We start from the raw sequence: 15,616 nt of genomic DNA, 5'->3' as shown, positions 1-15,616 counted from the left end.
TCTGAAACAATTATCTAAGAAAGAATGAAAATTTCAGTCCAAGCCATGGATAACTCAAGGAATAAAAGTGTCTATTCAAGTAAAAAATAAATTTTGTAAAAATATATTTAAGACCAAATCTTACTATTTTCACTCCAAGTTTAAACTTTATAGGAATAAATTAAACCATCTAAAACTAAGCAAAAAACAATATTACACTAATTATTTTTTAAAATACATTAAAGACAGTAAAAGAATTTGGACTGGTATTAAACATATTATCCATCTTAAGCTTCCAACAAGTCATATAGCCATTAAAATTATTACCAACAGTAATGTCATAACTGATAATCATATGATTGCCGATAAGTTAAATAACTTTTTTCCTAATATTGGAAAGGACCTTGCTTTCTCAATACCAAATGTTGAAATGTCCCCTTTAGAGTAGTTAAAAACTCCTCCCTGCAATAGCTTTTTTATCTCCCCTATAACAGCAGAAGAAATTGAAAACGAAATTACCAAACTGAAATCTAACAAAACCACTGGCCCTTTTAGTATACCTGTCACCATTCTCAAAATTTTGAAAACTGTTATATCTAAGCCTTTAGAGGTTTTGTTCAATGCCTCCTTTGAGACTGGTATAGTTCCAGATAGTTTTAAATTAGCAAATGTAATTCCAGTCTATAAAAAGGGATCCCAGAACTGTCTGTCCAATTATCTACCAATTTCCTTGTTGCCTGTTTTTAATAAATGGCCTTAGTCAGACAGGAGGTATACTGGACAATCTCAATGTCACTGGTGAAGATGATGCTCAGCATGTCAGTAAAAAGGTGTGGCGTAAAGCTCAAGAAGTCAAAGTGTGCCATTATGCAACCCAAAATTTGAGTATTTTGCCGTTATAGTAGATCGCCATGGAATCCATCCATTGCAAGCCAAGGTTAAAGCTATAAGGGAAGTGCAAGAGCCCCAAAATAAAACTGAATTACAATATTTTCTGGGTTTGGTCAATTACTACCGGAAGTTTATCCCAAACATGTCTACCCTGGCAAATCCGCTCAACAAGCTGCTGGCCAAGGGCACACCAAGGTGTTGGAGTCAAGAGTGCGCCAAATCGTTTCAGGATCTAAAGGACACTCTGACCTCATCACGTGTGTTACCCACTACAATCCTAAGTTGGAAGTGCAGTTACCAACTGATGCATCACCACACGGGCTGGGAGCAGTCATCCCCCATATCACCGCAGATGGAGAGGAGCGTCCAATCACTTACGCCTCGCCGTCATTGACCCCTGCAGAGACAAACTACTCGGTGATAGAGAAGGAAGCATTGGCCATCATTTTCGCAATTCGCAAGTTCCAACAGTTCCTTTATGGTCGTCGTTTCACGTTGTTGACAGACCACCAACCCCTGACGTTGCTGTTTGGTCCAAAAAAAAGGGATACCTCCCATAGCGGCATCGTGCTTACAAAGATGGGCTATCCAGCTTTCAGTATACCAATATGATATCAAGTACCGGTCCTCAAAACAAAATGCAAAAGCAGACGCGTTTTCCAGGCTGCAGTGTGGGACCTCCACCGAAGACTCGCCAGGTGAAGAAGAGGCTAAGGAAGTGAACAGGCTTCAAGTAGCTAGAATACCTGTGGATGCCAGACTTCTATGTGAAGAAACGTCACGTGATGCAACATTGTCACGAATGGCACATTTCACTCTAAATGGATGGCCGGGGAAGGTAGAGGTTCCAGATAACCTGAAAAGTTATTACCTCAAAAGAAATGAGCTCACTGTGGAGGAAGGATGCTTGTTGAGAGGAACACGAGTGGTGATCCCAGCAAATTATCAAGAATCGGTGTTGGCAGACCTACTCTTAAACCATCCTGGAATTGTGCAGATGAAAGCGTTAGCGCGGTTACATGTTTGGTGGCCGTCATTAGATTCTGACATTGAATAGTTAGTGAGCAGCTGTGAGATTTGTCAAACCTCTCATGGTAAAAGCACCAGTTACTTCTGACAGCCCTTGGATTTGGCCACACCGCCCTTGGCAAAGAGTGCATGTGAACTTCTGTGGTCCATTCCAAGGTGGATCTTGTTTGGTGATCATCGATGCTAAGTCCAAATGGTTGGAGGTTCTGCGCATGTCAAGTACAACTGCTGAAGCAACCATAAACGCCTTGCGCACCGTGTTTGCTACACATGGCCTCCCAGAGGAATTGGTTACAGATAATGGGGCGCAATTTATTGCACAGGAGTTCAAAGATTTCCTCAGATTTCATGGCGAAGCAGAAAGGGCAGTAAAAACTTTCAAGCAATCGATGAAAGCTGCTAAGGGAGATCCAGGGACCCAAAATCAGAAGATAACGTCATTCTTGCTAAGTTATCGCACCACGCCGCACACCACTCCCGGATATACACCAGCAGAATTGCTAATGAATCGTAGACTACGCACCAGATTACATTTGCTACGTCCAGACCTGAGGAAGAAAGTCGCTAAGCCATCCAGGTTTCAGCTAAGAGCACCAAAGAGACAGCTGAGCGTTGGAGATCCTGTCCTCACCCGAGATTATAGGAAGAGTCGCGATCCATGGACCAAGGGTGTCATGATATCAAAGTTAGGCCCAATGACCTACTGCGTACAAGTAGAAGATTTCATCTGGAAGCGACACATCGACCAACTGAAAGATTTGTCGGGAACTAAGACACAACCAGAGGCAGGAGAGAGAACAGAAGAGCTGCCTTTACAACCCGGTCAAGTTCAACCAGCTGCTGCACCATTTGTGGCAAAGGAGTATTCCTACTCACCTCCTCAAGCTAAGGATTACCCCAGATCACCTCCTCAAGCGAAGTTCGAGCAGACCCAGACCCAAGATCCTGTGTTATGTATGTTAATTGGTTCTCTCGTGTCACGTGATTTTTGCCATGTGCGCTCCTCAAGTGTGTATTTTCAGTATCCGCCATTAAACGATATCAGTTGTGTTTATTGGTATCTAGTCGGTTGCTATTCTCCCCCAAACACCACAGTTAAAAAAAGCACGGGTTTTTCCTGATAAAAATGTAAACGTGAGTGTTCCATGCAAGGGAACAAGTTGAGCCGACATCCGTGAAGAAGCAAGAAAACAGTTCACCATGAAAATAATGAAATTTCTTTTTCTAACCTGGCGGTTAGAAGTTCAACAGGCGACGTCGGATGGCGGAAGAGGTCTATCTATTGTGGCTATTGTGGGAACCAAATGTAGTCATAAAAGGATCTCTGGTACTGTGTTCAGTATTGCTTGTAGCATTATCAAAGTGTAGAAGAAAGGACTGGCACGTGAGACTGGAATCAGCTAGAATAATTGTCACCTCATGTGAGGCGGACGACAGTAAATTATATGTGGCACGGGATGGTTTGTAAAGACATAATATGAATACATCTTTATCTTTAGAGATGATGATAGTGGAAGGAAATCTTGATGATGCTGCATGTGACGAATGTAGAAGAAAACGGGTTCCGGCTTCTTTTTGTGTAGACCCTAATTCGGGTACACTTTCTGCTCTATGACGTGTCAACTTTATGCAAACATCTTTGTATGCAATAATGAGTGTCTTCAAGGGTACCCAACCAGCAAATTAATCCAAAAGCTTTAAGAGACATTTCTAGGCCCCTAGTAATGTACAACGACTGTTCAAAGATATGTTTTTATCAGTTAGAAGAATTCGTAAGGGACTACTTTTCCCTGGTTGCGAATCTTTTAGGGGATGTTTTACTAAAGAAATACATAGCTGTTTCACAACGTAGAATCGACATTCGTAGAACAGTTATCTCTCCCAAACACATATTTCACCGAAGATTATTGTTGGGTGCCCATGGTTCTTGTCAAGCAACCTCTGTCTGTAATTCTCCTGTTTCCACTCATTGGTGAAAAACGTGAGCAGGCTCTGCTTATTTGCTGAATTTTCAAAAAAAAACTGTACCACTGCTGTACTTTAATGCCCCGGTGTAATGTTAAGTTTTTGAACTGCGTTTCAATAACAGCAGGATGCTCTTCTGGATCTTTCAGTGCTCTTTATGAAATACTACTTATAGACATCGAAGACAACCTCAATGCGTTCACTATCTGGGTTTTGGTGTGGGACCATAAACTGACGTGAAAGAGCAATCTCCGCAAACTCTTGCGATCACCTTTTATTTTCTGAACCACACTCATCCCGTCAATTATGCATGCGAATGGTTTTGCAGCATACTCAGCAGGAAGAGGATCCATTAAAGGATGCTAATGAGCAGGGCAGTGGTACTTCACATAGAAATAATTCCAAAAAGCTACGTCTTCTTAAAGGCTGTCATATATATATATATATATATATATATATATATATATATATATATATATATATATCACCTTACTTAGATAGGTTAAGTTAATTTATAAGAGCAAGAATTTGTCCCCTGATTGGAATCTGTCTGGCTAAATAGATGATTACCCGCGCGCTCGCGGTTCAAATGAACACTGTCCTTTAAGAATGCTCTGTAGTTGAAACGGAATACTTTTGGATGCTACCAAAAGGAGGCAAAATATAAATCCTTGAGGAATTCATATAACTCGTGGTTGGGTCGCTGGACCTTCGGGTTGTACGAAGGAGAAATCGCCGCCGGATAAAGCTGAGGCAAAATTTGGCCTACAATTTGTTTGAGTTACATAGTACTGGAAATGAAATGTTTTAACTCAGCAAATGATATTATTTTTAAGATCATGGACAGTACAAGATGGGTTGCAAAGAGCATTAGAACCTACGTCGAGGTTTAGAATTGTAGGTCGAAATCGTGCAATTACCGAAAGGTCGAATTGGCGCAATTTAGCTACCTTTCTTCCTCCAATGCCGTAAAATTGCACGGTAGAAGACACCAGTAATTGGAAATTTGTAGAAACACAAGGGAGGGTGAAGTTGGAACCAAATTTCCACACGACGGAAGAGCGAGTGCCCAATGAGCAAGATGAGAGGTGATGGCTTCGTGGTCATAGCAAACGAGTGAATGATCTACGGGAAAATGTAAACACAAGATAATGTTACGTAGAGAGATCTCAGGTCCCAGCGAGGAAATCATCAAGCAATCGGGGATCTAGAATATTGCTGGCTGATTCCCTGGTCGCTTCGTCTAATGGGTAGTTGGATCCATTTGCTAAATATTGTACTCTGCAGTTGTCAAGCTGCAGTGTGTCAATAAGTTTCTCGGCGTTGAAAACCGTCTGGTTGTCAATTGCAGACGCCGTCTGAGTATTAGGCTCAGCTACCGGGGCTAACTTGGTTGCGTGCAGAAGGCACACTTCATTTGACTCTGCCTCTGAATCAGACGACATTGGGTTTTCAAAACTAACTTCCAGCAGGTCTTCTTCAGAGAGAAAAGGTTCATCAATAATATCATTGGAAGGCAGTTCGATTGAGCGATCATTCGGATCCACGGAGTGTTTCATGCGGTTTGCGTGAACTATCGAACTAGCGATTTCTTGGTACATGAGTGCAACCGGTAGTGGAGAGGACTAAGTGTTTCGACAACCCTGTATGGGCTATGATAATTGTGCAATAGCTCTTGGACAATCCCTTATAAGTTTGAAGGTAAAGACCCAGACTTTGTGTCCCGCCCCAAATCTGGCTCAGATGCACGTTGATCGTAATACCTTTTCATTTTCTACTGTGCTCGCATGATATTTTCCTTCGCAATTTGCTGAGCTATGTCAAATTGTTTGACAATTTTCCAACGATGTTCTTAGATAAAGCTTGATGGGGCAGCTGGTGGTAGCAAACTCTCATTCATAGGGGGTAGAGGTTCCCTTCCGTATAGAAAGTAGTATAATGGACTTTCTCCGGTAGATTCAGATGCGGAGGTTCTAATAGCGAACAAAGAGGCTGGAATGAAGTCATCCCAGTCTTTTTGGTGTCTACTGACAAACATCGACAGCGTCTGGCATAAGGTGAAGCTTAAGCGTTCCACCAGACCATCACATGCGGGAATGTCAGCGCTCAGTCGTATGTAATTTCTTAATAAGAGTGTATTCGAACCCCCTTTTTATTACTCCACGACAGGAATTGGACGAAAATTATATACCGTAGTACCTTGGTAAATTGACTCTCTCACAAAAAATGTAATTAACCTTTATTTTGTTTATGCTAAAAACAAAACTCAAGACAAGGACGTTGACAGCGTATTTTTTGGGCGTTTTCGTGTTGCCCGGTACGGCATTGTCAACCAGCTTTGTAATTTCTCCATGCCCATGCTTTAAGGGATTTAGAGTGGGATATTTGTCTAGTATGCATTGATGACCTCATTATTTTTTGGGTACTTTTAGAAGACCATTTGTTTCACCTAGAGCAAGTCGTTAAACGCTTATGGGATGCGAACCTTCGTCTCAAGTCCAGAAAATGTCATTTCGTTAAATTTGAGGTTAAATACTTAGGACATGTAGTTTCAGCGGACGGTTTAAAGCCAAATATCGCCTAAATTCGAGCTGTTCAGGAATTCCCAGTTCCGACCAATGTTACTGGAGTTAAGGCATTTTTAGGCTTGAGCAGTCGTGGCTCAGTTGGCTGGTGTGCGGCTTTAGGAGCGAGAGGTCCCCGGTTCGATCCTTGGTGACTTAAACGTTTGTTTCGACTTTCCTCTGATCCGTGTAGCTATAGCTTTAGATACCCGTAAAACGCAGCACTGACAGAGGGAGGGGGGTAAAGGGAGCACCGTCGCCTTCCATTGATACCTGCCTCGTAGTTGAGGCAGTTACTTTACCTTTACTTTTACCTAACTATTACCGGCGGTTTATCAAGGGTTTTGCCCGAATGGCTTCAGCTTTCAACAAGCTAACGAATAAGAACGTAAATTTTGACTGGACTCCGGAATCTCAAACTTCGTTTGACTGTCTTAAGAACGGGCTAGTGTTGGCTCCCGTTCTTGCCTACCCAGAATTTAAATTGCTTTTCCATCTTTATGTTGACGCCAGCCAAACTTCTTGTACTAGATTCGATAGAAAATTATTACCTTAGGCTAAAAGGAAGGTGCATGGTTCCCCATGTCGCGGTATGATTTCGTCCGTGAGTAGGCGGGCGATTGTAACGACATACGTATTTTTACGGGGAAGATTTCCGGCCATTGAAATAAATACTCGATGAAACAGACGAAGGAACCAAGGATATTAATAGCGTACCTTTCAAAAGCATCGGAAAATAGGATTGGCAGCAAAGGTGCGTGGAGTTTGTTTCTAGGCTTCTTACGTGTGAAACAATCCTGGCAAGAGCACACCCAACGCTCAACATCTTTGTATATACCTTTCCAGTAATAGCGATCTCGCAGGGTTTCGTACGTTTTGAAAACATTTAAGTACCCACCAGTGAGGCCATTATGAACGTTTACACTAAAACCTCGTAATGTAGAGGTGAAGATAACACTAGTTGGACAGGTCCAAATAACACAACAAATCAAAGTCTCCTAGCAAACCAATATCTTCAGATAGTAGAATTCTCTTTGCCCCAGCATTATCCACTCGTAAATGCTCACTTTCTAAATAGTCAATGAGCTCCCAGAGATCGGGGTCTGTGCGCTGGAAATCGTGTACTGGTTTCGATTGGAATCCTGGGCTATCAAGGTCGTCAAGTTTTAATGTGCCGTAGGGTCGCCTAAATAGGGCACCAGCATTACCGTTGCTCACGCCAGGCCTATGGAACATATTAAAGTCGAACTGGTGAATGAGCAATTCCCACCTTGCTACAGGGCCTGTGGGGGCCTGGACAGACATTACTCGTTTTGCTGCATTGTGATCGGTATAAATTGTGAATTTCCGTCCATATAGGTACGGCTGGAATCGCTTAATACCGTCAATAACTGCAAGCGCTTCTCCCTCAGTTGCACTAATATATAGATTTAGCCAAGCCTAAAAGCGGAGCTCCCTGGTCATCTATTCTTACTGCCTGTACGGTTTGTGAAAATAAAAGGTTTCGAATTGTCCGCGTTTTGGTGTTTTAACAATTAAATCGTTTTCTTTGGTTTCTTCTATAGAAAAAATCATTGCCTAACTAATGACTTCCACGGTAAATTTTACGCTGAAAACCGATATCGCATGAATCACGAAGCGATGAGTGCGACATCGGTTTTTCCAGTGAAAATTACTTTGCAATTTACCAGTTTGGCAATAATTTTTTCTTGAACCGAATGAGTTTTAAAAGAAAACAAGCATTAAGCACAACCTCAGCGAGCGAATTGAAAAGGAAAAAAAGCCATTTCAGAGTCAACTGTCAATAGCCAGCGAATAGGAATCGTGCTAAAATTAGAAGCCATAAAAACAACTTTGTCAGTTCAAGGTCACAGAAGAGTTTTATTGATGTACTTTATTCTACTTTATCTCTGAAAAAACAGATCATTCACATTTTGATGTATTTTATTGAAACACGCCAGGTTGGCTTAGTACAAGAATCGGCAAACTACGACAATGCAACCAAGAAAGGACGAACTTCAAACAGGATCTGCGCCAACGCTTAAATAACATTTGGGTGCTTTAAACAAACTTCTAAAAACACAAGCTACTGAGATTTCCCCCTAATTTTAAGAGAACTCAATGCGAAAACGTGTTTATAACATAAGGGCAAAATTTTCTTGTCACTGTCGAGGCACAACGAAAACCAGCTGGGCAAACGGATTAAAAAAGCACTTGTTCGCTCGCATTTTAGAGGAAAACAAACAAACAAAGAATTCAACTTTTTGTTTATGTCCAAAAGAGTACAGATAATTGTTATTTAATTCCAGTTGACAATAAAAATTCTATTTTCATTCTTAAAAAAAGGAAGAACCGATTAAATTACCTTTTAAAAATACGCATCCACTTTAAATAACGCATTCGTAAAAAATAACAAACGGTTTAGAGCCCAAGGAAAGAATTAGTGTGTTAAGTATGAGCTATTACTGGTATTCTGTTTTGTCGTTGTCGTTCTCTTTCGCTCAGTCCTTTCGTTTCTGTTCGAGACATAAGTCCTCCAGGCAATATGCGAAAAATTGCAATACAGAGAAAAAAGCGGCTCTAAGCAAATTAAAAATAAACACTCAGCTTTAAGTTTACATCCCGCCGATGCCTGACTTAAAAAACTGCGTAGCCACCAGTGTGGACAACAGATTTCATGATATGTCAAACCGGATTGAAACCAGCGAAAAATGCAGAAAGAAAACATCTTCCAAACCGTTTTCCACCTGAACACGAAAAGCGTTTGACTGTGTAAGAACTTTCGTTGATATATAGTATGGCCGTGTAGCCGGGTCGAGCCACAGAAAGCGCACAAAAATATGAAGCATCGCTTATGTTCAGGTAAGTTCACCTAGGTTGAGCCTGCAATCCCATCGAAAACCAGTGACTGGTCAGCGGTCAACTTAAAAAAAAAAACATCTGACCTCAGGGAGCTTAAGCTTGAGCCCGCGATATGGTCATGTGATACTGGTCAGCGGATACCTTGTTCTGACAGGTGTGAATTAATCAAAAAAATCGATGTTCAATATCAAAGATGTCTGCTGTAAAATAGCATGATACTGGTCACATTGGCATACATGGAGGGGTGGACGGACGGACGGACCTACGTACGTATGTACAGACGGTTGATGACGTCATGGTTATAAAACCAAGATTTCTCGCATCGATGGGTTACCATATTTTCTTAACAGTAAATGCACTCGGCTTGGTGAAAGTCTCTTCCCGCGTAAGCAATAGACCCTTTGTATAAATGGCGCCCAAATTTGAATAACATTACTTGATACATCCTTAGCCTCACATTCATGAGAAAAATCCTTTGTCTTGAAACATGAACACGAGGCTAAGGATGTATCAGGTATTGTTATTCAAATCTGGGCGCCATTTATGCAAAGGGTCTATAACTCGGTCCTTCCCGTCAATAATTTGTCCTAAAGTTAAAGTTAGCCCGATACCGGTTTGGCTGGCGTCAACATAAAGATGGAAAGGCAATTCAAAGTATGGTTAGGCAAGAACGCGGGCCGACACTAGCCCGTTCTTAAGACAGTCAAATGAAGTTTGAGATTCCGGAGTTTAGTTAAATTTGTTGAAAGGTGAAGCGATTTGGGCAAAACCCTTGATAAACAGCCGGTAATAGTTGCACAAGCCTAAAAGTGCAGTAACATTGGTCGGAACTGGGAACTCCTGAACAGCTCGAATTTTGGCGTGATTTGGCTTTAAACCGTTCGCTGAAACTACATGTCCTAAGTATTCAACCTCAGATTTAACGAAATGACATTTTCTGGCCGGGCTTGAGATGAAGGTTTGCATCCCGTAAGCGTTTAAATGGTCCTCAAAAGTGCACAAAAAATAATGAGGTCATCAATGCATACTAGACAAATATCCCACTCTAAATCCCTTAAAACATGTAATGGAGAAATTAAGAAGCTGGTTGACATTATCGTAAAAGGAAACACGTAAGTCAACTGTTACCTATCTTCTTCGTGCCATGTGGCACATAAGGCCTCAACACAATCCCGCCAACCATCTCTGTCAGCCGCTGCCATTTGTACCACACTCCAGTTCTTCCATCCCGCTTTTTCTCTTTCTCTCTCCGCCGTCCTTCTCCATGTTGTCCTTGGTCTTCCCCGTTTTCGCCGCCCCTCTGGGGCCCAGGTTAATGCAGTTCTGCAGTCATTGTTTGGTTCTTTCCCCATGATGTGGCCGATGAAAATGTCCGCAAAATATGCTGCCAACGTCTTTGAACTGAGTTTTGTTTTTAGCATAAACAAAGTAAAGATTAATTACCTTTTTTTTTGTGACAGAGTCTATTCACCAAGGTACTACGGTATGTAATTTTCGTCCAATTTTTATCGTGGAGAAAAAAAAAAATGAGCTTCCAAAACACTCTTGAAAACATGGAGTCGTCGGAACCGTCCAGTGCGGTGAGGCGATTTTTCGTGGAAGCAAGAAAAGTTGAAGGAAAGCCATACAGTCGCAATACCATAAAAACCATTCGTGTTGGGCTGAAGTTGTTTCTGTCATGTTCCCCACATAGACCACACAGAAAGACTTTTTCTATAACTCGTGACAAATAATTTCAGTCGGCTAACGGAGCATTACATGCTATTTTGAAGGAACTTACTCGATTCAGCAGCAAAATCAACTCTATTCTGGTTCAATGTCCATCTGCGGCCGATTTTCCTCACTCAGACTTTCATGACTGTAATTTCCTTTTCATTCCTCCAAAGGGCATTACTAAGCATTTTTGTGACAAACTGTTAATTCATCGGCTGTCCACTTTTCGCACAATAATTGCAAAAAACATTTTCAAGCTTTTGATCTTCGGGGCGTTTTAAAGAGTATACTTGACATGACAAGCTGTCAACATTTCCTCCAATTACTGTAAAGTGAACATCAAGCAAACCAATCAACTTGCGTTTGTTGATTACGTCAACCGCAATTGCGCCATGCACATAACGAAAGCTGGCTTTTTTCCCCTTTTGGAGATACAAATCGCGTTCTCCTCAAGAAATTAATCGAAAATTTCACAGTTGCCCATTTTTTTTTTTTTTTTGGTTAGAAGATATATATATTACTTCATGGTTGGTGTGTGCGTACGATGTTTATTCACGAGTTGTGAAGGATCGCGTAAACGAACGAGTAAGCGAAGAAAACGAGTGAGTTTAACGGTCCTTCACAGCGAGTAAGTAATAAAAATCGTACAAAAGAGCCAATCATGAAGTAATTTGTTTATTATATAAGTACAGAGATCATAAAGTTAACGAGGTAAGTGCTAATCGAGAGGCTATCAAACCAGCAATCATGAACAAAAGCCCCAGACAAATAACAAAATATTTTTGAAATAAAATAAATCTTTACCCTCAATACCTCGCTTGAGCACTTTTAAAACTTTTTAAGATCTTCTGAAGCATTTTTGTGGAGAAAACTAAGCAATAAAAGATCCAAAACTTTGAAAACCATACACCATTCGGCCGCCATGTTCACAAGTTTTACTGCCTCTGTCGGTGCACAGGCCACTAGGCATTTATAGATTATGCTAGCATAATTTTTGGCATAATTTCTGCCAAGTAGCAATGCTAGCATAATTTGCGCATTTTGATAATTATCAGATCACTTTTGATGCTATTATTTGATAATTTTTTGTCTCTAGTCCCAAGCACTTGGTGACCTTAATCGATATTTAAAGTTTTAGTTAAACTAGTAGCATTTGTAGTTCACTGTGGAGCACTGAGCCCGGGACTGAGGTGCACCGAAACCGGAAGTCACATTTATCTAGTACTAGTGTGCGTGTTAACCTGAACCACATGTTTATTTGAAATTATTTGTGGATTTGTTGCGTTTTTTCCTGTAGACGAACGGCTTCTAGTTAAAATATATATATTTTGGACTTATTTGCATTTTTTCAAAGAGCATAATTTTAAAAAACGGTGGCATAATTTGGAAAAAAGAGCATAGTGTTAGCATAATTTGGCCAAAAAAAAAAAGCAATGCTACTAGCATAATATGCCACTTTTACTAGCATAATCTATAAATACCTACAGGCCACCTGCGCCAAAGTTCAACATCATATTACCCAATCAAAATGCTGATATTTTTATTTGATACGACAATTTTTGGCTAACGAAAATAACGATACAGCCAACGAGAGCGTCGATACATCATTTTTTACTTGTGCAAAAATTGTATGACCAATCAGTTGGCCTCTTTAGCGCAAAGAGACTAGATCCTCTTTGGAGCGTAAATCTCGGTACGTATATAATAAATATATATTGACAGTTTAGTTGAAGCAAGAAACTTACAGTGCTAGTAGACTTGTCAGTCCTGTGAACATCTTTTCTGGGAGTTGAATTATTTCATTGCCATGAAGATCTCTAGAAATGAAAGCATATAAAGCAATGATTTAGAAAATATCTGCAAAGCTAAGTTAAATTGGTAATAATTTAACCTAGGTATATTTTATTTTACGCAATTCTAATTGAGCGAGAACAAAAATCTATTCTCTCCAGCTTCACCTGCTTATAATGAGTTATGGGCGATCTGCCTCCGCCGAGAGGAAAAGCGAGCAAAACCCCTTCAAAGAAGGAAAAGAACCCGAGACTAAAAAAACAATCACAAAACTAAAAGGAGCCATAGGGAGAAAGGCCAGCGCTACGGGGAAACCAAGGACGGGGCCGGACGCTTTATCGATGGTTGGCCAGGTGGGGGGAAAACCGAGACGAAATTTTTTAAGTGGTTGTACTCAGATTAAACTCTTGTAGAATCTGCAGCTGAAAAGGAGGCATGAATAAGAGCATCAGCTGGGGCTTCCGCTCGCAAAACATGAGCCAGCCTTAAAAAGTAGGAGGCTGAAGCAGAGTCCTTCCAACCGACGTGGCACACGACATCCGCAAGAGAGGAGCTTGAGGCAAGACTTGAGACGGGACTCAGCCGTAGGGGATAAGAGCGGCTTATCCAAAACATTGCCTTGCTGAGAGGTAGGGCGGAATAAAGATCCACCACGTAAATGTATACCGATGTTACGCGAAACAACGCAATAATCCTCGATATACTGATGTTACGCGAAACAACGCAATAATTCTCGATAGCCCTAACAAGGCAAATAGTAGGATTGGGGGCCGGCGAAGACCAAGCAGGTTAGAGCCCCCATCCCTTCCCTTCGGGAAGCCAGCAATCTCCACGGTTTTAACTTGGCACCCCTGTCACCACCCCTTTCACCACTGAAAAAGAGGGTGGTAAAGAAAACTTCGTCTTTTGCAACAATAAACAGGTCTGAAGGAGAGAGAGGGGGGGACAGAAGGCGCTCTTTAAGGAAATGGGAGAGCAAAGCAAATATGTCGACAAAAAGAGGATTGGCCTGCTTGGAGGTAATCCAGGCCTGAAGTTGCTCAGAATTGACAGACTTTAAATAGCGCTTGACCATATCATCGGCGGCCAGGTTACCATGAGCAAAGCACGGTTCCAATCATCCTGGTGACCCGTCTCATTAAAAATGACGCGGATCTTCCCTGTGTACGAATCGACGGTGTTATACGAAAGGCGTAGGGGACACTTACAGCTGACCGGTCATTTTTACTCAACAAACGGACAACCATGGATATGAACTAGTGTCTTACCACAAGAGTCCTTTAAGATTAAGAAACGGCAAACATCCCAAGGCTGGGTGTCGCGTTAAAAAGTGACTTCAGACCAGGGAGGGCATCGAAACGCTCGAACTCCTTCTATAACGACTGTTTTTGCTTGGAGTAAGCAGAAACCGAGAAGACGTTCTGTAAAAAAAAGCGAAACGCCTATCAATGGCACTGAGGTCAAACGTAATCAGAGGAGGAACGGGATCCCAAGAAAAATTACGGACATAGCTGCTCAGCTCAGCAGCTCAGACAAAGGCGAAACGAGTGGTCATTGGTATACCGACAAACAGGGCAGGAAACAGCCTGAGAGAAAAGCCGGGAAACTTAAGGGCGACGCTGCGAGAAAAATTAAAATAAACAAAATCTGACTAAAAGACGAACTGTCTGCCACGTATATTGACAACAAAATTGCGGACTGCTAAGAGCAAAAAGTGCAAGTAAAGACAAAACTAAAGGGCAGAAAAGCGCAAAGTCCATAGATCTCAAGGAGTAGGCCATGCGGGAAAAAGGAACCTTCCCGAGGCGGAACCAAGACAACACCTCGGAAACCCCAAGGGGCAAGAAGGGAAGAGTCGACTGCCTTGGACTTGATGCAAGGCCACCAAAATTCCCGAGGGGAAATGTCAGGAACGCGTAACAGAAGAATCCTGCAGGAAACGATGTACTTACGGAATCAGAGTGATGAGCGGAAAAACATAAGAGTTAGAGAAAATGTGGGGGAAAAAGGCAGGAGACTGCGAAAACATTAACCACAGAAGAACCAGGTGTTGGGTGCGGAGAAAAGAAGGGAAGAGGAAAACTATCTAGCGCGAACTGAACTTTGGAAGAGAGAGCCGTAATATATAGATTTAGGCGAGCCGAAAAGCGGAGCTCCCTGGTTATTTATTCTTACTGCCAGTAGTGTTAATGAAATAAAAGGTTTTAAGTTGTCCGCGTTTTAATGTTTCCGGTTGCTGCTTAATTAAATCATTTTCTTTGCTTTCTTTTATAGAAAAATTCATCATCAGGCAAGTTGCCTGACTAGTGAAGTCCACGGTAAATTTTACGCTAAAAAACGATATTGCATGAATCACGAAGTGATGAGTGCGATATCGGTTTTTCGAATGAAATTTACTTTGGAATTCATCAGTTTGGCAATGCATTTTTCTTGAACCGCATGAGTTAAAAAAAAAAAAAAAAAAAAAACCCTGAGCGAGCGAATGGAAAAGGAGAAAAGCCATTTCGGAGTCAAATGTCAATAGCCAGTGAATAGCAATCACGCTACAATTAGGAGCCATAAAATTTTTAATGATAAAATTAAAAAATAATTGTCAATTCAACATCAAAGAAAAATTTTACTGATGTACTTCATTCCACATTATCTCTGAAAACGAGGTCATTCACATTTTGATTTATTTCATTAAAACACGCCAGCTTGGCTTGGAAAAAGAATCGGCAAGATACGGCAAAGTGACCAAGAAAGGGCGAACTTCGAACAAGATCCGCTTCAACACTTAAGTAACGTTTAGGTGCTGTAAACAAACCTCTGAAAACACAAAC

The sequence above is a fragment of the Montipora foliosa genome, unplaced genomic scaffold (genome assembly GCF_036669935.1).
Source record: "Montipora foliosa isolate CH-2021 unplaced genomic scaffold, ASM3666993v2 scaffold_469, whole genome shotgun sequence".
Classification (NCBI taxonomy): Eukaryota; Metazoa; Cnidaria; class Anthozoa; order Scleractinia; family Acroporidae; genus Montipora; species Montipora foliosa.
This window is presented reverse-complemented; position numbering follows the sequence as displayed.